Below are 22356 nucleotides of genomic sequence, written 5' to 3' on the forward strand. Positions count from 1 at the left end.
CACACACACACTAACCCCCCCCCACACACACTAACCCTCCCTCACGCACACTAACCCCCCACACACACTCACTAACCCCCCCTACACACACTAACCCTCCCACACACACACTAACCCTCCCTCACACACACTAACCCCCCCACACACACACACTAACCCTCCCACACACACACTAACCCCTCCGACACACACACACTAACCCCCACACACACACCCTAACCCCCACCACACACACACTAACCCTCCCACACACACACTAACCCTCCCACACACACACTAACCCTCCCTCACACACACTAACCCCCCACACACACTAACCCCCCCCACACACACTAACACCCACCACACACACACTAACCCCCCCACACACACTAACCCTCCCTCACACACACTAATCGCCCTCACACACACACTAGCTACCCCACCCACACAAACACACATACTAACCCCCCACACACACATTAATCCCCACCCCTCACACACACTAGCCCCTTCACACACACTAAACCCCCCACACACTAAACCCCCCAAATAAACACACACACAAACACCCCCACACACACTATCCCCCACACACACAATAACCACCCCAACACACACTAACCCCCCACACACACACTAACACCCCCACACACACTAACACCCCCACACACACTAACCACACCCAACACACACTAACCCCCACCACACACACACTAACACCCCCACACACACTAACACACCCAACACACAATAACCACCCCAACACACACTAACCCCCACCGCACACACACTAACCCCCCCACACACACTAACACACCCAACACACACTAACCACACCCAACACACAATAACCACCCCAACACACACTAACCCCCACCACACACACACTAACCCCCCCCCACACACACTAACACACCCAACACACACTAACCACAACCAACACACACTAACCACACCCAACACACACTAACCCCCACCACACACACTAACACCCCCACACACACTAACCCCCCCCCCACACACTAACCCCCACCACACACTAAACCCCCCACACACACTAACACCCCCACACACACTAACCACACCCAACACACACTAACCCCCACCACACACACACTAACACCCCCACACACACTAACACACCCAACACACAATAACCACCCCAACACACACTAACCCCCACCGCACACACACTAACCCCCCCACACACACTAACACACCCAACACACACTAACCACACCCAACACACAATAACCACCCCAACACACACTAACCCCCACCACACACACACTAACCCCCCCCACACACACTAACACACCCAACACACACTAACCACAACCAACACACACTAACCACACCCAACACACACTAACCCCCACCACACACACTAACACCCCCACACACACTAACCCCCCCCCACACACTAACCCCCACCACACACTAAACCCCCCACACACACTAACACCCCCAACACACACTAACCACACCCAACAAACACTAACCCCCACCACACACACACTAGCCCCCCCCACACACACAATAAACTCCTCCCCAACACACACTGACCACACCCAACACACAATAACCACCCCAACACACACTAACCCCCACCACACACACACTAACCCCCCACACACACACTTACACACCCAACACACACTAACCACAACCAACACACACTAACCACACCCAACACACACTAACCCCCACCACACACACTAACACCCCCACACACACTAACCCCCCCCAACACACTAACCCCCACCACACACTAAACCCCCCACACACACTAACACCCCCAACACACACTAACCACACCCAACAAAAACTAACCCCCACCACACACACACTAGGCCCCCCCCCCACACACACAATAAACTCCTCCCCCACACACACTAACTCACCGCCCGCACACACTAACACCCTCCACACACACTATCCGTCCCACACACACACACACACACACACTAACCCCCCCACACACAAACACCCCCTCACACACTAACATCCCCACTACACACACACTAACCCCACACACACTAACCTCCGCAACAAATACACCCAATGAAAAAGCTGTTTCAGATACTCTGTGCTGCATATAGTTAACCATTTACTGCTCAATAATCCCTGGGAGCAGGGAGCAGGCAGTGTGGTCCGTAAGCCCCCAATTAAAAGGCTGTTTCAGAGACCTCTGTGCTGTACGTATTTAACCATTTACTGCTCAATAATCCCTGGGAGCAGGGGTCACGCAGTGTGGCCTCGAGAACCCCAATTAAAAAGCTGATTCAGAGACCTCTGTGCTGTATATGGTTAACCATTTAATTATCAATAATCCCTGGGAGCAGGGAACAGGCAGTGTGGTCTCGGGAGCCCCCAATTAAAAAGGTGTTTCAGATACTCTGTGCTGTATATAGTTAACCATTTACTGCTCAATAATCCCTGGGAGCAGGGGACAGGCAGTGTGGCCTCAGGAGCCCCCAGTTAAAAAGGTGTTTCAGATACTCTGTGCTGTATATAGTTAACCATTTACTGCTCAATAATCCCTGGGAGCAGGGGACAGGCAGTGTGCCCTCGGGAGCCGCCAATTAAAAAGGTGTTTCAGAGACCTCTGTGCTGTATGTATTTAACCATTTACTGCTCAATAATCCCTGGGAGCAGGGGTCAGGCAGTGTGGTCCGGGAGACCCCAATTAAAATGCTGTGTCAGAGACCTCTGTGCTGTATATAGTTAACCATTTACTTCTCAATAATCCCTGGGAGCAGTGTACAGGCAGTGTGCCCTCGGGAGCCCCCAATTAAAAAGCTGTTTCAGAGACCTGTGTGCTGTATATAGCTAACCATTTATAGCTCAATAATCCCTGGGAGCAGGGCTCAGGCAGTGTGGTCCGGGAGACCGCAATTAAAATGCTGTGTCAGATACCTCTGTGCTGTATATAGTTAACCATTTACTGCTCAATAATCCCTGGGAGCAGGGGACAGGCAGTGTGGCCTCGGGAGCCGCCAATTAAAAAGCTGTTTCAGAGACCTCTGTGCTGTATATAGTTAACCATTTACTGCTCAATAATCCCTGGGAGCAGGGTAGAGGCAGTGAGGCCTCGGGAGCCCCCCATTAAAAGGCTGTTTCAGAGACCTCTGTGCTGTACGTATTTAACCATTTACTGCTCAATAATCCCTGGGAGCAGGGGTCACGCAGTGTGGCCTCGAGAACTCCAATTAAAAAGCTGATTCATAGACCTCTGTGCTGCATAGGGTTAACCATTTAATTATCAATAATCCCTGGGAGCAGGGAACAGGCAGTGTGGCCTCAGGAGCCCCCAGTTAAAAAGCTGTTTCATATACTCTGTGCTGTATATAGTTAACCATTTGCTGCTCAATAATCCCTGGGAGCAGGGGACAGGCAGTGTGGCCTCCGGAGCCCCCAATTAAAAGTCTGTTTCAGAGACCTCTGTGCTGTACTTATTTAACCATTTACTGCTCAATAATCCCTGGGAGCAGGGGTCACGCAGTGTGGCATCGAGAACCCCAATTAAAAAGCTGATTCAGAGACCTCTGTGCTGTATATGGTTAACCATTTAATTATCAATAATCCCTGGGAGCAGGGAACAGGCAGTGTGGCCTCAGGAGCCCCCAGTTAAAAAGGTGTTTCAGATACTCTGTGCTGTATATAGTTAACCATTTACTGCTCAATAATCCCTGGGAGCAGGGGACAGGCAGTGTGGCCTCGGGAGCCGCCAATTAAAAAGGTGTTTCAGAGACCTCTGTGCTGTATGTATTTAACCATTTACTGCTCAATAATCCCTGGGAGCAGGGGTCAGGCAGTGTGGTCCGGGAGACCCCAATTAAAATGCTGTGTCAGAGACCTCTGTGCTGTATATAGTTAACCATTTACTTCTCAATAATCCCTGGGAGCAGTGTACAGGCAGTGTGCCCTCGGGAGCCCCCAATTAAAAAGCTGTTTCAGAGACCTGTGTGCTGTATATAGCAAACCATTTACAGCTCAATAATCCCTGGGAGCAGGGCTCAGGCAGTGTGGTCCGGGAGACCGCAATTAAAATGCTGTGTCAGATACCTCTGTGCTGTATATAGTTAACCATTTACTGCTCAATAATCCCTGGGAGCAGGGGACAGGCAGTGTGGCCTCGGGAGCCGCCAATTAAAAAGCTGTTTCAGAGACCTCTGTGCTGTATATAGTTAAACATTTACTGCTCAATAATCCCTGGGAGCAGGGTAGAGGCAGTGAGGCCTCGGGAGCCGCCCATTAAAAGGCTGTTTCAGAGACCTCTGTGCTGTACGTATTTACCCATTTACTGCTCAATAATCCCTGGGAGCAGGGGTCACGCAGTGTGGCCTCGAGAACTCCAATTAAAAAGCTGATTCATAGACCTCTGTGCTGCATAGGGTTAACCATTTAATTATCAATAATCCCTGGGAGCAGGGAACAGGCAGTGTGGCCTCAGGAGCCCCCAGTTAAAAAGCTGTTTCATATACTCTGTGCTGTATATAGTTAACCATTTACTGCTCAATAATCCCTGGGAGCAGGGGACAGGCAGTGTGGCCTCCGGAGCCCCCAATTAAAAGGCTGTTTCAGAGACCTCTGTGCTGTACTTATTTAACCATTTACTGCTCAATAATCCCTGGGAGCAGGGGTCACGCAGTGTGGCCTCGAGAACCCCAAATAAAAAGCTGATTCAGAGACCTCTGTGCTGTATATGGTTAACCATTTAATTATCAATAATCCCTGGGAGCAGGGAACAGGCAGTGTGGTCCGTGAGCCACAATTAAAAAGCTGTTCAGAGACGTCATTGCTGTATATGGTTAACGATTTACTGCTCAATAATCCCTGGGAGCAGGAGTCAGGCAGTGTGGCCTCGGGAGCCGCCAATTAAAAAGGTGTTTCAGAGACCTCTGTGCTGTATGTATTTAACCATTTACTGCTCAATAATCCCTGGGAGCAGGGGTCAGGCAGTGTGGTCCGGGAGACCCCAATTAAAATGCTGTGTCAGAGACCTCTGTGCTGTATATAGTTAACCATTTACTTCTCAATAATCCCTGGGAGCAGGGGACAGGCAGTGTGGCTTCGGGAGCCGCCAATTAAAAAGCTGTTTCAGAGACCTCTGTGCTGTATATAGTTAACCATTTACTGCTCAATAATCCCTGGGAGCAAGGTAGAGGCAGTGAGGCCTCGGGAGCCCCCAATTAAAAGGCTGTTTCAGAGACCTCTGTGCTGTACGTATTTAACCATTTACTGCTCAATAATCCCTGGGAGCAGGGGTCACGCAGTGTGGCCTCGAGAACCCCAATTAAAAAGCTGATTCAGAGACCTCTGTGCTGTATATATTTAACCATTTACTGCTCAATAATCCCTGGGAGCAGGGGACAGGCAGTGTGGTCAGGGGTCCACCAGTTAAAATGCAGTGTCAGAGACCACTGCACCTGTATATATAGTTAACCATTTACTGCTCAATAATCCCTGGGAGCAGGGGACAGGCAGTGTGGCCTCGGGAGCCCCCAATTAAAAAGCTGAATCAATGACCTCTGTGCAGTATATAGTGAACCATTTACTTCTCAATAATCCCTGGGAGCAGGGGACAGGCAGTGTGACCTCGGGAGCCCCCAATTAAAAAGCTGTTTCAGATACTCTGTGCTGTATATAGTTAACCATTTACTGCTCAATAATCCCTGGGAGCAGGGGACAGGCAGTGTGGTCCGGGAGCCCCCAATTAAAAAGCTGTTTCAGAGACCTCTGTGCTGTATATAGTTCACCATTTACTGCTCAATAATCCCTGGGAGCAGGGTAGAGGCAGTGAGGCCTCGGGAGCCCCCAATTAAAAGGCTGTTTCAGAGACCTCTGTGCTGTACGTATTTAACCATTTACTGCTCAATAATCCCTGGGAGCAGGGAACAGGCAGTGTGGTCCACGAGCCCCCAATTAAAAAGCTGTTCAGAGACGTCTTTGCTGTATATGGTTAACGATTTACTGCTCAATAATCCCTGGGAGCAGGGGTCAGGCAGTGTGGCCTCGGGAGCCCCCGATTAAAAAGCTGTTTCAGACATCTCTGTGCCTGTATAGAGTTAACCATTTACTGCTCAGCAATCCCTGGGAACAGGGGTCAGGCAGTGTGGCCTCGGGAGCCCCCAATTAAAAAGCTGTTTCAGAGACCTCTGTGCCTGTATAGAGTTAACCATTTACTGCTCAATAATCCCTTGGAGCAGGGGACAGGCAGTGTGGCCTCGGGAGCCTCAATTAAAAGGCCGTTTCAGAGACTTCTGTGCTGTACATAGTTAACCATTTACTGCTCAATAATCCCTGGGAGCAGGGGACAGGCAGTTTGGCCTCGGGAGCCCCCAATTAAAAGGTTGTTTCAGAGACCTCTGTGCTGTATATAGTTAACCATTTACTGCTCAATAATCCCTGGGAGCAGGGGACAGGCAGTGTGGCCTCGGGAGCCCCCAATTAAAAAGCTGTTTCAGAGAAATCTGTGCCTGTATATAGTTAACCATTTACTGCTCAATAATCCCTGAGAGCAAGGGTCAGGCAGTGTGGCCTCGGGAGCTCCCAATTAATAAGCTGTTTCAGTGACCTCTGCGCCTGTATATAGTTAACCATTTACTGCTCAATAATCCCTGGGAGCAGGGGACAGGCAGTTTGGCCTCGGGAGCCCCTTATTAAAAAGCTGTTTCAGAGACATCTATGCTGTATATAGTGAACCGTGTACTTCCCAACAATCCCTGGGAGCAGGGGACAGGCAGTGTGGCCTCGGGAGCTCCCAATGAAAAAGCTGTTTCAGAGACCTCTGTGCCTGTGTATAGTTAACCATTTACTTCTCTATAACCCCTGGCAGCGGGGGACAGCCAGTGAGGCCTTGGGAGCCCCCAATTAAAAAGCTGTTTCAGAGACCTCTGTGCTGTATATAATTAACCATTTACTTCTCAATAATCCCTGGGAGCAGGGGACAGGCAGTGTGGTCCGGGAGCCCCCAATTAAAAAGCTGTTTCAGTGATCTCTGCGCCTGTATACAGTTAACCATTTACTGCTCAATAATCCCTGGGAGAAGGGACAGGCAGGTTGGCCTTGGGAGCCCCCAATTAAAAAGCTGTTTCAGACATCTCTGTGCCTGTATAGAGTTAACCATTTGCTGCTCAGCAACCCCTGGGAACAGGGGTCAGGCAGTGTGGCCTCGGGAGCCCCCAATTCAAAAGCTGTTTCAGAGACCTCTGTGCCTGTATATAATTAACCATTTACTGCTCAATAATCCCTTGGAGCAGGGGACAGGCAGTGTGGCCTCGGGAGCCCCAATTAAAAGGGCGTTTCAGAGACTTCTGTGCTGTACATAGTTAACCATTTACTGCTCAATAATCCCTGGGAGCAGGGGACAGGCAGTGTGTCCTCTGGAGCCCCCAATTAAAAGCTGTTTCAGAGACCTCTGTGCTGTATATAGTTAACCATTTACTGCTCAATAATCCCTGAGAGCAGGGGACAGTCAGTGTGGCCTCGGGAGCCCCCAATTAAAAAGCTGTTTCAGAGACATCTGTGCCTGTATATAGTTAACCATTTACTGCTCAATAATCCCTGCGAGCAGGGGACAGGCAGAGTGGCCTCGGGAGCCCCCAATTAAAAAGCTGTTTCAGTGACCTCTGCGCCTGTATATAGTTAACCATTTACTGCTCAATAATCCCTGGGAGCAAGGGACAGGCAGTGAGGTCCGGGAGCACCCATTGAAAAAGCTGTTTCAGAGACTTCTGCGCCTGTATATAGTTAACCATTTTCTGCTCAATAATCCTTCGGCGCAGGGGACAGGCAGTGTAGCCTCGGGTGCCCCCAATTAAAAAACTGTTTCAGAGACCTCTGTGCTGTACAGAGTTATCCATTTACTTCTCAATAATCCCTGGGAGAAGGGGACAGGCAGGTTAGCCTCGGGAGCCCCCAATTAAAAAGCTGTTTCCGAGATCTCTGTGCTGTATACAGTTAACCATTTACTGCTCAATAATCCCTGGGAGCAGGGGCCAGGCAGTGGCTCCGGGAGCCCCCAATTAAAAAGCTGTTTCAGATACTCTGTGCTGTATATAGTTCACCATTTACTGCTCAATAATCCCTGGTTGCAGGGGACAGGCAGTGTGGTCTCGAGAACCTCCAATTAAAAAGATATTTCAGAGACATATCTGCAGTATATAGTTAACCATTTACTGCTCAATAATCCCTGGGAGCAGGGGACAGGCAGTGTGGCCTCGGGACCCCCCAGTTAAAAAGGTGTTTCAGAGACCTCTGTGCTGTATATAGTTAACCATTTACTGCTCAATAATCCCTGGGAGCAGGGGACAGGCAGTGTGGCTTCGGGAGCCACCAATTTAAAAAACTGTTTCAGAGGCCTCTGTGCTGTATATAGTTAACCAATTACTGCTCAATAATCCCTGGGAGCAGGGCTCAGGCAGTGTGGTCTCGAGAGCCCCCAATTAAAAAGCTGTTTCAGAGACCTCTGTGCAGTATATAATTAACCATTTACTTCTCAATAATCCCTGGGAGCAGGGAGCAGGCAGTGTGGCCTCGGAAGCCCCCAATTAAAAAGCTGTTTCAGAGACCTCTGTGCTGTATATAGTTAACCATTTACTGCTCAATAATCCCTGGGAGCAGGGGACAGGCAGTGTGGCCTTGGGAGCCCCCAATTAAAAAGCTGTTTCAGAGACCTCTGTGCTGTATATAGTTAACCATTTACTTCTCAATAGTCCCTTGGAGCAGGGGACAGGCAGTGTGGTCCGTGAGCCCCCAATTAAAAAGCTGTTTCAGAGACGTCTTTGCTGTATATGGTTAACCATTTACTGCTCAATAATCCCTGGGAGCAGAGGGCAGGCAGGGTGGCCTCGGGAGCCCCCAATTAAAAAGCTGTTTCAGAGACCTCTGTGCTGTATATAGTTAACCATTTGCTTCTCAATAATCCCTGGGAGCAGGGGACAGGCAGTGTGGTCCGTGAGCCCCAAATTAAAAAGCTGTTTCAGAGACGTCTTTGCTGTATATGGTTAACCATTTACTGCTCAATAATCCCTGGGAGCAGGGGGCAGGCAGGGTGGCCTCGGGAGCCCCCAATTAAAAAGCTGTTTCAGAGACCTGTGTGCTGTATATAGCTAACCATTTACTGCTCAATAATCCCTGGGAGCAGGGGTCAGGCAGTGTGGTCCGGGAGACCCCAATTAAAATGCTGTGTCAGAGACCTCTGTGCTGTATATAGTTAACCATTTACTGCTCAATAATCCCTTGGAGCAGGGTAGAGGCAGTGTGGCCTCGGGAGCCCCCAGTTAAAAAGCTGTTTCAGAGACCTGTGTGCTATATAGCTAACCATTTACTGCTCAATAATCCCTGGGAGCAGGGGTCAGGCAGTGTGGTCCGGGTGACCCCAATTAAAATGCTGTGTCAGAGACCTCTTTGCTGTATATAGTTAACCATTTACTGCTCAATAATCCCTGGGAGCAGGGGACAGGCAGTGTGGCCTCGGTAGCCGCCAATTAAAAAGCTGTTTCAGAGACGTCTTTGCTGTATATGGTTAACCATTTACTGCTCAATAATCCCTGGGAGCAGGGGGCAGGCAGTGTGGACTCGGGAGCCCCCAATTAAAAAGCTGTTTCAGAGACCTCTGTGCCTGTATATAGTTAACCATTTACTGCTCAATAAACCCTGGGAGCAGGGGACAGGCAGTGTGGTCCGGGAGCCCACAATTAAAAAGCTGTTTCAGAGGGCTCTGTGCAGTATATAATTAACCATTTACTACTCAATAATCCTTGGGAGCAGGGGACAGGCAGTGTGGCTCCAGCAGCCCCCAATTAAAAAGCTGTTTCAGAGGCCTCTGTGCTGTATATAGTTAACCATTTACTGCTCAATAATCCCTGGGAGCAGGGGACAGGCAGTGTGGCCTCGGGAGCCCCCAATTAAAAAGCTGTTTCAGAGACCTTTGTGCCTGTATATAGTTAACCAATTACTGCTCAATAATCCCTGGAAGCAGGGGGAAGGCAGTTTGGCCTCGGGAGCCCCCAATTAAAAAGCTGTTTCAGAGACCTCTATGCTGTATAAAGTGAACCGTGTACTCCCAATAATCCCTGGGAGCAGGGGACAGGCAGTGTGGCCTCGGGAGCTCCCAATTAATAAGCTGTTTCAGAGACCTGTGTGCCTGTATATAGTTAACCATTTACTTCTCAATAACCCCTGGCAGCGGGGGACAGGCAGTGTGGTCCGGGAGCCCCCAATTAAAAAGCTGTTTCAGTGATCTCTGCGCGTGTATAGAGTTAACCATTTACTGCTCAGCAATCCCTGGGAACAGGGGTCAGGCAGTGTGGCCTCGGGAGCCCCCAATTAAAAAGCTGTTTCAGACATCTCTGTGCCTGTATAGAGTTAACCATTTACTGCTCAGCAATCCCTGGGAACAGGGGTCAGGCAGTGTGGCCTCGGGAGCCCCCAATTAAAAAGCTGTTTCAGAGACCTCTGTGCCTGTATAGAGTTGACCATTTACTGCTCAATAATCCCTTGGAGCAGGGGACAGGCAGTGTGGCCTCGGGAGCCTCAATTAAAAGGCCGTTTCAGAGACTTCTGTGCTGTACATAGTTAACCATTTACTGCTCAATAATCCCTGGGAGCAGGGGACAGGCAGTTTGGCCTCGGGAGCCCCCAATTAAAAGGTTGTTTCAGAGACCTCTGTGCTGTATATAGTTAACCATTTACTGCTCAATAATCCCTGGGAGCAGGGGACAGGCAGTGTGGCCTCGGGAGCCCCCAATTAAAAAGCTGTTTCAGAGAAATCTGTGCCTGTATATAGTTAACCATTTACTGCTCAATAATCCCTGGGAGCACGGGACAGGCAGTGTGGCCTCGGGAGCCCCCAATTAAAAAGCTGTTTCAGAGACATCTGTGCCTGTATATAGTTAACCATTTACTGCTCAATAATCCCTGAGAGCAAGGGTCAGGCAGTGTGGCCTCGGGAGCTCCCAATTAATAAGCTGTTTCAGTGACCTCTGCGCCTGTATATAGTTAACCATTTACTGCTCAATAATCCCTGGGAGCAAGGGACAGGCAGTGTGGTCCGGGAGCATCCATTTAAAAAAACTGTTTCAGAGGCCTCTGTGCCTGTATATAGTTAACCAATTACTGCTCAATAATCCCTGGGAGCAGGGGACAGGCAGTTTGGCCTCGGGAGCCCCTTATTAAAAAGCTGTTTCAGAGACCTCTATGCTGTATATAGTGAACCGTGTACTTCCCAATAATCCCTGGGAGCAGGGGACAGGCAGTGTGGCCTCGGGAGCTCCCAATTAAAAAGCTGTTTCAGAGACCTCTGTGCCTGTATATAGTTAACCATTTACTTCTCAATAACCCCTGGCAGCGGGGGACAGCCAGTGAGGCCTTGAAAGCCCCCAATTAAAAAGCTGTTTCAGAGACCTCTGTGCTGTATATAATTAACCATTTACTTCTCAATAATCTCTGGGAGCAGGGGACAGGCAGTGTGGTCCGGGAGCCCCCAATTAAAAAGCTGTTTCAGTGATCTCTGCGCCTGTATACAGTTAACCATTTACTGCTCAATAATCCCTGGGAGAAGGGACAGGCAGGTTGGCCTCGGGAGCCCCCAATTAAAAAGCTGTTTCAGACATCTCTGTGCCTGTATAGAGTTAACCATTTACTGCTCAGCAACCCCTGGGAACAGGGGTCAGGCAGTGTGGCCTCGGGAGCCCCCAATTCAAAAGCTGTTTCAGAGACCTCTGTGCCTGTACATAATTAACCATTTACTGCTCAATAATCCCTTGGAGCAGGGGACAGGCAGTGTGGCCTCGGGAGCCCCAATTAAAAGGGCGTTTCAGAGACTTCTGTGCTGTACATAGTTAACCATTTACTGCTCAATAATCCCTGGGAGCAGGGGACAGGCAGTGTGTCCTCTGGAGCCCCCAATTAAAAGCTGTTTCAGAGACCTCTGTGCTGTATATAGTTAACCATTTACTGCTCAATAATCCCTGACAGCAGGGGACAGTCAGTGTGGCCTCGGGAGCCCCCAATTAAAAAGCTGTTTCAGAGACATCTGTGCCTGTATATAGTTAACCATTTACTGCTCAATAATCCCTGCGAGCAGGGGACAGGCAGAGTGGCCTCGGGAGCCCCCAATTAAAAAGCTGTTTCAGTGACCTCTGCGCCTGTATATAGTTAACCATTTACTGCTCAATAATCCCTGGGAGCAAGGGACAGGCAGTGAGGTCCGGGAGCACCCATTGAAAAAGCTGTTTCAGAGACTTCTGCGCCTGTATATAGTTAACCATTTGCTGCTCAATAATCCTTCGGCGCAGGGGACAGGCAGTGTAGCCTCGGGTGCCCCCAATTAAAAAACTGTTTCAGAGACCTCTGTGCTGTACAGAGTTATCCATTTACTTCTCAATAATCCCTGGGAGAAGGGGACAGGCAGGTTAGCCTCGGGAGCCCCCAATTAAAAAGCTGTTTCCGAGATCTCTGTGCTGTATACAGTTAACCATTTACTGCTCAATAATCCCTGGGAGCAGGGGCCAGGCAGTGGCTCCTGGAGCCCCCAATTAAAAAGCTGTTTCAGATACTCTGTGCTGTATATAGTTCACCATTTACTGCTCAATAATCCCTGGTTGCAGGGGACAGGCAGTGTGGTCTCGAGAACCTCCAATTAAAAAGATATTTCAGAGACATATGTGCAGTATATAGTTAACCATTTACTGCTCAATAATCCCTGGGAGCAGGGGACAGGCAGTGTGGCCTCGGGACCCCCCAGTTAAAAAGGTGTTTCAGAGACCTCTGTGCTGTATATAGTTAACCATTTACTGCTCAATAATCCCTGGGAGCAGGGGACAGGCAGTGTGGCTTCGGGAGCCCCCAATTAAAAAAACTGTTTCAGAGGCCTCTGTGCTGTATATAGTTAACCAATTACTGCTCAATAATCCCTGGGAGCAGGGGTAGGCTGTTTGGCTTTGGGAGTCCCCAATTAAAAAGCTGTTTCAGAGACCTTTGTGCCTGTATATAGTTAACCAATTACTGCTCAATAATCCCTGGAAGCAGGGGGAAGGCAGTTTGGCCTCGGTAACCCCCAATTAAAAAGCTGTTTCGGAGACCTCTGCGCTGTATATAGTTAACCGTGTACTTCCCAATAATCCCAGGGAGCAGGGGACAGGCAGTGTGGCCTCGGGAGCTCCCAATTAAAAAGCTGTTTCAGAGACCTCTGTGCCTGTATATAGTTAACCATTTACTTCTCAATAACCCCTGGCAGCGGGGGACAGCCAGTGAGGCTTTGGGAGCCCCCAATTAAAAAGCTGTTTCAGAGACCTCTGTGCTGTATATAATTAACCATTTACTTCTCAATAATCCCTGGGAGCAGGGGACAGGCAGTGTGGCCTCGGGAGCCCCCAATTAAAAGGCTGTTTCAGAGACCTCTGTGCTGTATATAGTTAACCATTTACTGCTCAATAATCCCTGGGAGCAGGGGACAGGCAGTGTGGCCTCGGGAGCCCCCAATTAAAAAGCTGTTTCAGAGACATCTGTGCCTGTATATAGTTAACCATTTACTGCTCAATAATCCCTGAGAGCAAGGGTCAGGCAGTGTGGCCTCTGGAGCTCCCAATTTAAAAGCTGTTTCAGTGACCTCTGCGCCTGTATATAGTTAACCAATTACTGCTCAATAATCCCTGGGAGCAAGGGACAGGCAGTGTGGTCCGGGAGCACCCATTCAAAAAGCTGTTTCAGAGACTTCTGCGCCTGTATATAGTTAACCATTTACTGCTCAATAATCCTTCGGAGCAGGGGACAGGCAGTGTAGCCTCGGGTGCCCCCAATTAAAAAACTGTTTCAGAGACCTCTGTGCTGTACTGAGTTAACCATTTACTGCTCAATAATCCCTGGGAGCAGGGGTCAGGCAGTGTGGCCTCGGGAGCCCCCAGTTAAAAAGCTGTTTCAGTGACCTCTGTGCTGTATATAGTTAACCATTTACTGCTCAATAATCCCTGGGAGCAGGGGTCATGCAGTGTGGCCTCGGGAGCCCCCAATTAAAAAGCTGAATCAGTGACCTCTGTGCAGTATATAGTTAACCATTTCCTGCTCAACAATCCCTGGGAGCAGGGGACAGGCAGTGTGGCCTGGGGAGCCCCCAATTAAAAAGCTGTTTCAGAGGCCACTGTGCATTATATAGTTAACCATTTACTGCTCAATAATCCCTGGGAGCAGGGGACAGGCAGTTTGGCCTTATGAGTCACCAATTAAAAATCTGTTTCAGAGACCTTTGTGCCTGTATATAGTTAACCATTTACTGCTCAATAATCCCTGGGAGCAGGGGACAGGTAGTTTGACCTCAGGGGCCCCCAATTAAGAAGCTGTTTCAGATACTCTGTGCTGTATATAGTTAACCATTTACTGCTCAATAATCCCTGGGAGCAGGGGACAGGCAGTGTGGCCTCGGGAGCCCCCAATTAAAAAGCTGTTTCAGATACTCTGTGCTGTATATAGTTAACCATTTACTGCTCAATAATCCCTGGGAGCAGGGGACAGGCAGTGTGGCCTCGGGACCCCCCAGTTAAAAAGGTGTTTCAGAGACCTCTGTGCTGTATATAGTTAACCATTTACTGCTCAATAATCCCTGGGAGCAGGGGACAGGCAGTGTGGCTTCGGGAGCCCCCAATTAAAAAAACTGTTTCAGAGGCCTCTGTGCTGTATATAGTTAACCAATTACTGCTCAATAATCCCTGGGAGCAGGGGTAGGCTGTTTGGCTTTGGGAGTCCCCAATTAAAAAGCTGTTTCAGAGACCTTTGTGCCTGTATATAGTTAACCAATTACTGCTCAATAATCCCTGGAAGCAGGGGGAAGGCAGTTTGGCCTCGGTAACCCCCAATTAAAAAGCTGTTTCGGAGACCTCTGCGCTGTATATAGTTAACCGTGTACTTCCCAATAATCCCAGGGAGCAGGGGACAGGCAGTGTGGCCTCGGGAGCTCCCAATTAAAAAGCTGTTTCAGAGACCTCTGTGCCTGTATATAGTTAACCATTTACTTCTCAATAACCCCTGGCAGCGGGGGACAGCCAGTGAGGCTTTGGGAGCCCCCAATTAAAAAGCTGTTTCAGAGACCTCTGTGCTGTATATAATTAACCATTTACTTCTCAATAATCCCTGGGAGCAGGGGACAGGCAGTGTGGCCTCGGGAGCCCCCAATTAAAAGGCTGTTTCAGAGACCTCTGTGCTGTATATAGTTAACCATTTACTGCTCAATAATCCCTGGGAGCAGGGGACAGGCAGTGTGGCCTCGGGAGCCCCCAATTAAAAAGCTGTTTCAGAGACATCTGTGCCTGTATATAGTTAACCATTTACTGCTCAATAATCCCTGAGAGCAAGGGTCAGGCAGTGTGGCCTCTGGAGCTCCCAATTAAAAAGCTGTTTCAGTGACCTCTGCGCCTGTATATAGTTAACCAATTACTGCTCAATAATCCCTGGGAGCAAGGGACAGGCAGTGTGGTCCGGGAGCACCCATTCAAAAAGCTGTTTCAGAGACTTCTGCGCCTGTATATAGTTAACCATTTACTGCTCAATAATCCTTCGGAGCAGGGGACAGGCAGTGTAGCCTCGGGTGCCCCCAATTAAAAAACTGTTTCAGAGACCTCTGTGCTGTACTGAGTTAACCATTTACTGCTCAATAATCCCTGGGAGCAGGGGTCAGGCAGTGTGGCCTCGGGAGCCCCCAGTTAAAAAGCTGTTTCAGTGACCTCTGTGCTGTATATAGTTAACCATTTACTGCTCAATAATCCCTGGGAGCAGGGGTCATGCAGTGTGGCCTCGGGAGCCCCCAATTAAAAAGCTGAATCAGTGACCTCTGTGCAGTATATAGTTAACCATTTCCTGCTCAACAATCCCTGGGAGCAGGGGACAGGCAGTGTGGCCTGGGGAGCCCCCAATTAAAAAGCTGTTTCAGAGGCCACTGTGCATTATATAGTTAACCATTTACTGCTCAATAATCCCTGGGAGCAGGGGACAGGCAGTTTGGCCTTATGAGTCACCAATTAAAAATCTGTTTCAGAGACCTTTGTGCCTGTATATAGTTAACCATTTACTGCTCAATAATCCCTGGGAGCAGGGGACAGGTAGTTTGACCTCAGGGGCCCCCAATTAAGAAGCTGTTTCAGATACTCTGTGCTGTATATAGTTAACCATTTACTGCTCAATAATCCCTGGGAGCAGGGGACAGGCAGTGTGGCCTCGGGAGCCCCCAATTAAAAAGCTGTTTCAGATACTCTGTGCTGTATATAGTTAACCATTTACTGCTCAATAATCCCTGGGAGCAGGGGACAGGCAGTGTGGCCTCGGGAGCCCCCAGTTAAAAAGGTGTTTCAGAGACCTCTGTGCTGTATATAGTTAACCATTTACTGCTCAATAATCCCTGGGAGCAGGGGACAGGCAGTGTGGCCTCGGGAGCCCCCAATTAACAAGCTGTTTCAGAGACATCTGTGTCTGTATATAGTTAACCATTTACTGCTCAATAATCCCTGGGAGGAGGGGACAGGCAGTGTGGCCTCGGGAGCCCCAATTAAAAGGCTGTATCAGAGACTTCTGTGCTGTATATAATTAACCATTTACTGCTCAATAATCCCTCTGAGCAGGGGACAGGCAGTGTGGTCCGGGAGCTCCCAATTAAAAAGCTGTTTCAGAGACCTCTGTGCTGTATATAGTTAACCATTTACTGCTCAACAATCCCTGGGAGCAGGGGACAGGCAGTGTGTCTCTGGTAGCCCCCAATTAAAAAGCTGAATCAGTGACCTCTGTGCTGTATATAGTTAACCATTTACTGCTCAACAATCCCTGGGAGCAGGGGACAGGCAGTGTGGCCTAGGGAGCCCCCAATTAAAAAGCTGATTCAGAGGCCACTGTGCATTATATAGTTAACCATTTACTGCTCAATAATCCCTGGGAGCAGGGGACAAGCAGTTTGGCCTTGTGAGTCACCAATTAAAAAGCTGTTTCAGATACTCTGTGCTGTATATAGTTAACCATTTACTGCTCATTAATCCTTCGGAGCAGGGGACAGGCAGTGTAGCCTCGGGTGCTCCCAATTAAAAAGCTGTTTCAGAGACCTCTGTACTGTACAGAGATATCCATTTACTTCTCAATAATCCCTGGGAGAAGGGGGCAGGCAGGTTGGCCTCGGGAGCCCCCAATTAAAAAGCTGTTTCAGAGACCTCTGTGCTGTATATAGTTAACCATTTACTGCTCAATAATCCCTGGGAGCAAGGGACAGGCAGTGTGGTCCGGGAGCACCCATTTGAAAAGCTGTTTCAGAGACCTCTTTGCTGTATATAGTTAACCATTTACTGCTCATTAATCCTTCGAAGCAGGGGACAGGCAGTGTAGCCTCGGGTGCTCCCAATTAAAAAGCTGTTTCAGAGACCTCTGTACTGTACAGAGTTATCCATTTACTTCTCAATAATCCCTGGGAGAAGGGGGCAGGCAGGTTGGCCTCGGGATCCCCCAATTAAAAAGCTGTTTCCGAGATCTCTGTGCTGTATACAGTTAACCATTTACTGCTCAATAATCCCTGGGAGCAGGGGACAGGCAGTGTGGCCTTGGGAGCCCCCAATTAAAAAGCTGTTTCAGAGGCCTCTGTGCATTTTATAGTTAACCATTTACTGCTCAATAATCTTTCGGAGCAGGGGACAGGCAGTGTGGCTCTGGGAGCCCCCAATTAAAAAGCTGAATCAGTGACCTCTGTGCTGTATATAGTTAACCATTTACTGCTCAACAATCCCTGGGAGCAGGGGACAGGCAGTGTGGCCTGGGGAGCCCCCAATTAAAAAGCTGTTTCAGAGGCCACTGTGCATTATATAGTTAACCATTTACTGCTCAATAATCCCTGGGAGCAGGGGACAGGCAGTTTGGCCTTATGAGTCACCAATTATAAAGCTGTTTCAGAGACCTTTGTGCCTGTATATAGTTAACCATTTACTGCTCAATAATCCCTGGGAGCAGGGGACAGGCAGTTTGGCCTCAGGGGCCCCCAATTAAAAAGCTGTTTCAGATACTCTGTGCTGCATATAGTTAACCATTTACTGCTCAATAATCCCTGGGAGCAGGGGACAGGCAGTGTGGCCTCGGGAGCCCCCAATTAAAAAGCTGTTTCAGATACTCTGTGCTGTATATAGTTAACCATTTACTGCTCAATAATCCCTGGGAGCAGGGGACAGGCAGCGTGGCCTCGGGAGCCTCCAATTAAAAAGTTGTTTCAGTGACCTCTGCGCCTGTATATAGTTAACCATTTACTTCTCAATAATCCCTGGGAGCAGGGCACAGGCAGTGTGGCCTCGGGAGCCCCCAATTAAAAAGCTGTTTCAGAGACCTCTGTGCTGTATATAGTTAACCATTTAATGCTCATTAAGCAAGGGACAGGCAGTGTGGTCCGGGAGCACACATTTAAAAAGCTGTTTCAGAGACCTCTTTGCTGTATATAGTTAACCATTTAATGCTCATTAATCCTTCGGAGCAGGGGACAGGCAGTGTAGCCTCGGGTGCTCCCAATTAAAAAGCTGTTTCAGAGACCTCTGTACTGTACAGAGTTATCCACTGACTTCTCAATAATCCCTGGGAGAAGGGGGCAGTCAGGTTGGTCTCGGGATCCACCAATTAAAAAGCTGTTTCCGAGATCTCTGTGCTGTATACAGTTAACCATTTACTGCTCAATAATTCCTGGGAGCAGGGGACAGGCAGTGTGGCCTTGGGAGCCCCCAATTAAAAAGCTGTTTCAGAGGCCTCTGTGCATTTTATAGTTAACCATTTACTGCTCAATAATCCTTCGGAGCAGGGGACAGGCAGTGTGGCTCTGGGAGCCCCCAATTAAAAAGCTGAATCAGTGACCTCTGAGCTGTATATAGTTAACCATTTACTGCTCAACAATCCCTGGGAGCAGGGGACAGGCAGTGTGGCCTGGGGAGCCCCCAATTAAAAAGCTGTTTCAGAGGCCACTGTGCATTATATAGTTAACCATTTCCTGCTCAATAATCCCTGGGAGCAGGGGACAGGCAGTTTGGCCTTGTGAGTCACCAATTAAAAAGCTGTTTCAGATACTCTGTGCTGTATATAGTTAACCATTTACTGCTCAATTATCCCTGGGAGCAGGGACAGGCAGTGAGGTCCGGGAGCCCCCAATTAAAAAGCTGTTTCAGAGACATCTGTGCCTGTATAGAGTTAACCATTTACTACTCAATAATCCCTGGGAGCAGGGTACAGGCAGCGTGGCCTCAGGCGCCCCCAATTAAAAAGCTGTTTCAGTGACCTATGTGCAGTATATCGTTAACCATTTACTGCTCAATAATCCCTGGGAGCAGGGGCAGGCAGTGTGGTCCGGGAGCCCCCAATTAAAAAGCTGTTTCAGAGACCTCTGTGCTGTATATAGCTAACCATTTACTGCTCAATTATCCCTGGGAGCAGGGGACAGGCAGTGTGGTCCGGGAGCCCCCAATTAAAATGCTGTGTCAGAGAACACTGCGCCTGTATATAGTTAACCATTTACTGCTCAATAATCCCTGGGAGCAGGGGACAGGCAGTGCGGCCTCGGGAGCCCCAATTAAAAAGCTGTCTCAGAGACCTCTGTGCAGTATATAATTAACCATTTACTGCTCAATAATCCCTGGGAGCATGGGACAGGCAGTGTGGCCTCGGGAGCCCCAAATAAAATGCTGTTTCAGAGACTTCTGTGCTGTATATAGTTAACCATTTACTGCTCAATAATCCCTGGGAGCAGGGGACAGGCAGTGTGGTTACGGGAGCCCCCAATTAAACAGCTGTTTCAGAGACCTCTGTGCCTGTATATAGTTAACCATTTACTGCTCAATAATCCCTGAGAGCAAGGGTCAGGCAGCGTGGCCTCGGGAGCCTCCAATTAAAAAGCTGTTTCAGTGACCTCTGCGCCTGTATATAGTTAACCATTTTCTTCCCAATAATCCCTGGGAGCAGGGTACAGGCAGTGTGGCCTCGGGAGCCCCCAATTAAAAGGCTGTTTCAGAGACATCTGTGCTGTACAAGGTTAACCATTTACTGCTCAATAATCCCTGGGAGCAGGGGACAGGCAGTGTGGCCTCGGGAGCCCCCAGTTAAAAAGGTGTTTCAGATACTCTGTGCTGTGTATAGTTATCCATTTACTGCTCAATAATCGATGGGAGCAGGGGACAGGCAGTGTGGGCTCGGGAGCCCCCAATTAAAAAGCTGTTTCAGAGACTTCTGTGCCTGAATATAGTTAACCATTTATTGCTCAATAATACCTAGGAGCAGGGGACAGGCAGTGTGGCCTCGGGAGCCCCCAATTAAAAAGCTGTTTCAGAGACCTCTGTGCTGTATATAATTAACTATTGACTGCTCAATAATCCCTGGGAGCAGGGGACAGGCAGTGTGTCTCCGGGAGCCCCAATTAAAAAGCTGTTTCAGAGACCTCTGAGCAGTATAAAGTTAACCATTTGCTTCTCAATAATCCCTGGGAGCAGGGGACAGGCAGTGTGGTCCGGGAGCTCCCAATTAAAACGCTGCTTCAGAGACCCCTGTGCTGTATATAGTTAATCATTTACTGCTCAATAATCCCTGGGAGCAGGGGACAGACAGTGTGTCTTCGGGAGCCCCCAATTAAAAAGCTGTGTCAGAGACCTCTGTGCTGTATATAGTTAACCAATTACTGCTCAATAATCCCTGGGAGCAGGAGTAGTCTGTTTGGCCTTGGGAGTCCCCAATTAAAAAGCTGTTTCAGAGACCTCTGTGCCTGTACATAGTTAACCATTTACTGCTCAATAATCCCTGGAAGCAGGGGGAAGGCAGTTTGGCCTCGGAAAGCCCCAATTAAAAAGCTGTTTCAGATACTCTGTGCAGTATATAGTTAACCATTTACTGCTCAATAATCCCTGGAAGCAGGGGACAGGCAGTGTGGTCCGGGAGCCGCCAATTAAAAAGCTGTTTCAGAGACCTCTGTGCTGTATATAGTTAACCATTTACTGCTCAATAATCCCTGGGAGCAGGGGACAGGCAGTGTGGTCCGGGAGCCCCCAATTAAAATGCTGTGTCAGAGAACACTGCGCGTGTATATATTTAACCATTTACTGCTCAATAATCCCTTGGAGGAGGGGACAGGCAGTGTGGCCTCGCAGCAGCCAATGAAAAAGCTGTTTGGGAGACCTCTGTTCTGTATACAGTTAACCATTTACTTCCCAATAATCCCTGGCAGCAGGGGAAAGGAAGTGTGGTTTCAGGAGCACCCAATTAAATGGCTGTGTCAGAGACCTCTATGCTGTACGTATTTAACCATTTACTGCTCAATAATACCTGGGAGCAGGGGTCAGGCAGTGTGGCCTCGGGAGCCCCCAGTTAAAAAGTTGTTTCAGATACTCTGTGCTGTATCTAGTTAACCATTTACTGCTCAATAATCCCTGGGAGCAGGGGACAGGCAGTGAGGCCTCGGGAGCTCCCCGTAAAAAGCTGTTTCAGAGACCTCTGTGCTATATATAGATAATCATTTACTGCTCAATAATCCCTGGGAGCAGGGGACAGACAGTGTGGCCTCGGGAGCCGCCAATTAAAAAAGCTGTTTCAGTGGCCTCTGTGCTGTATATAGTTAACCAATTACTGCTCAATAATCCCTGGGAGCAGGGGTAGGCTGTTTGGCCTTGGGAGTCGCCAATTAAAAAGCTGTTTCAGAGATATTTGTGCCTGTATATAGTTAACCAATTACTGCTCAATAATCCCTGGGAGCAAGGGGCAGGCAGTGTGGTCCGGGAGCACCCATTTAAAGAGCTGTTTCAGAGACCTCTTTGCTGTATATAGTTAACCATTTACTGCTCAATAATCCTTCGGAGCAGGGGACAGGCAGTGTAGACTCGGGTGCCCCCAATTAAAAAGCTGTTTCAGAGACCTCTGTGCTGTACAGAGTTATCCATTTACTTCTCAATAATCCCTGCGAGCAGGGGACAGGCAGGTTGGCCTCGGGAGCCCCCAATTAAAAAGCTGTTTCCGAGATCTCTGTGCTGTATACAGTTAACCATTTACTGCTCAATAATCCACGGGAGCAGGGGACAGGCAGTGTGGCCTCGGGAGCCCGCAATTAAAAGGCTGTTTCAGAGACCTCTGTGCTGTACATAGTTACCCATTTACTGCTCAATAATCCCTGGGAGCAGGGGACAGGCAGTGTGGCCTCGGGAGCCCCCAATTAAAATGCTGTTTCAGAGACCTCTGTGCCTGTATATAGTTAACCGTGTACTTCCCAATAATCCCTGGGAGCAGGGGACAGCCGGTGAGGCCTTGGGAGCCCCCAATTAAAACGCTGTTTCAGAGACCTCTGTGCTGTATATAATTAACCATTTACTTCTCACTAATCCCTGGGAGCAGGGGAAAGGA

The sequence above is a fragment of the Scyliorhinus torazame genome, chromosome 5 (assembly GCF_047496885.1).
Source record: "Scyliorhinus torazame isolate Kashiwa2021f chromosome 5, sScyTor2.1, whole genome shotgun sequence".
In the NCBI taxonomy this organism is placed as follows: domain Eukaryota; kingdom Metazoa; phylum Chordata; class Chondrichthyes; order Carcharhiniformes; family Scyliorhinidae; genus Scyliorhinus; species Scyliorhinus torazame.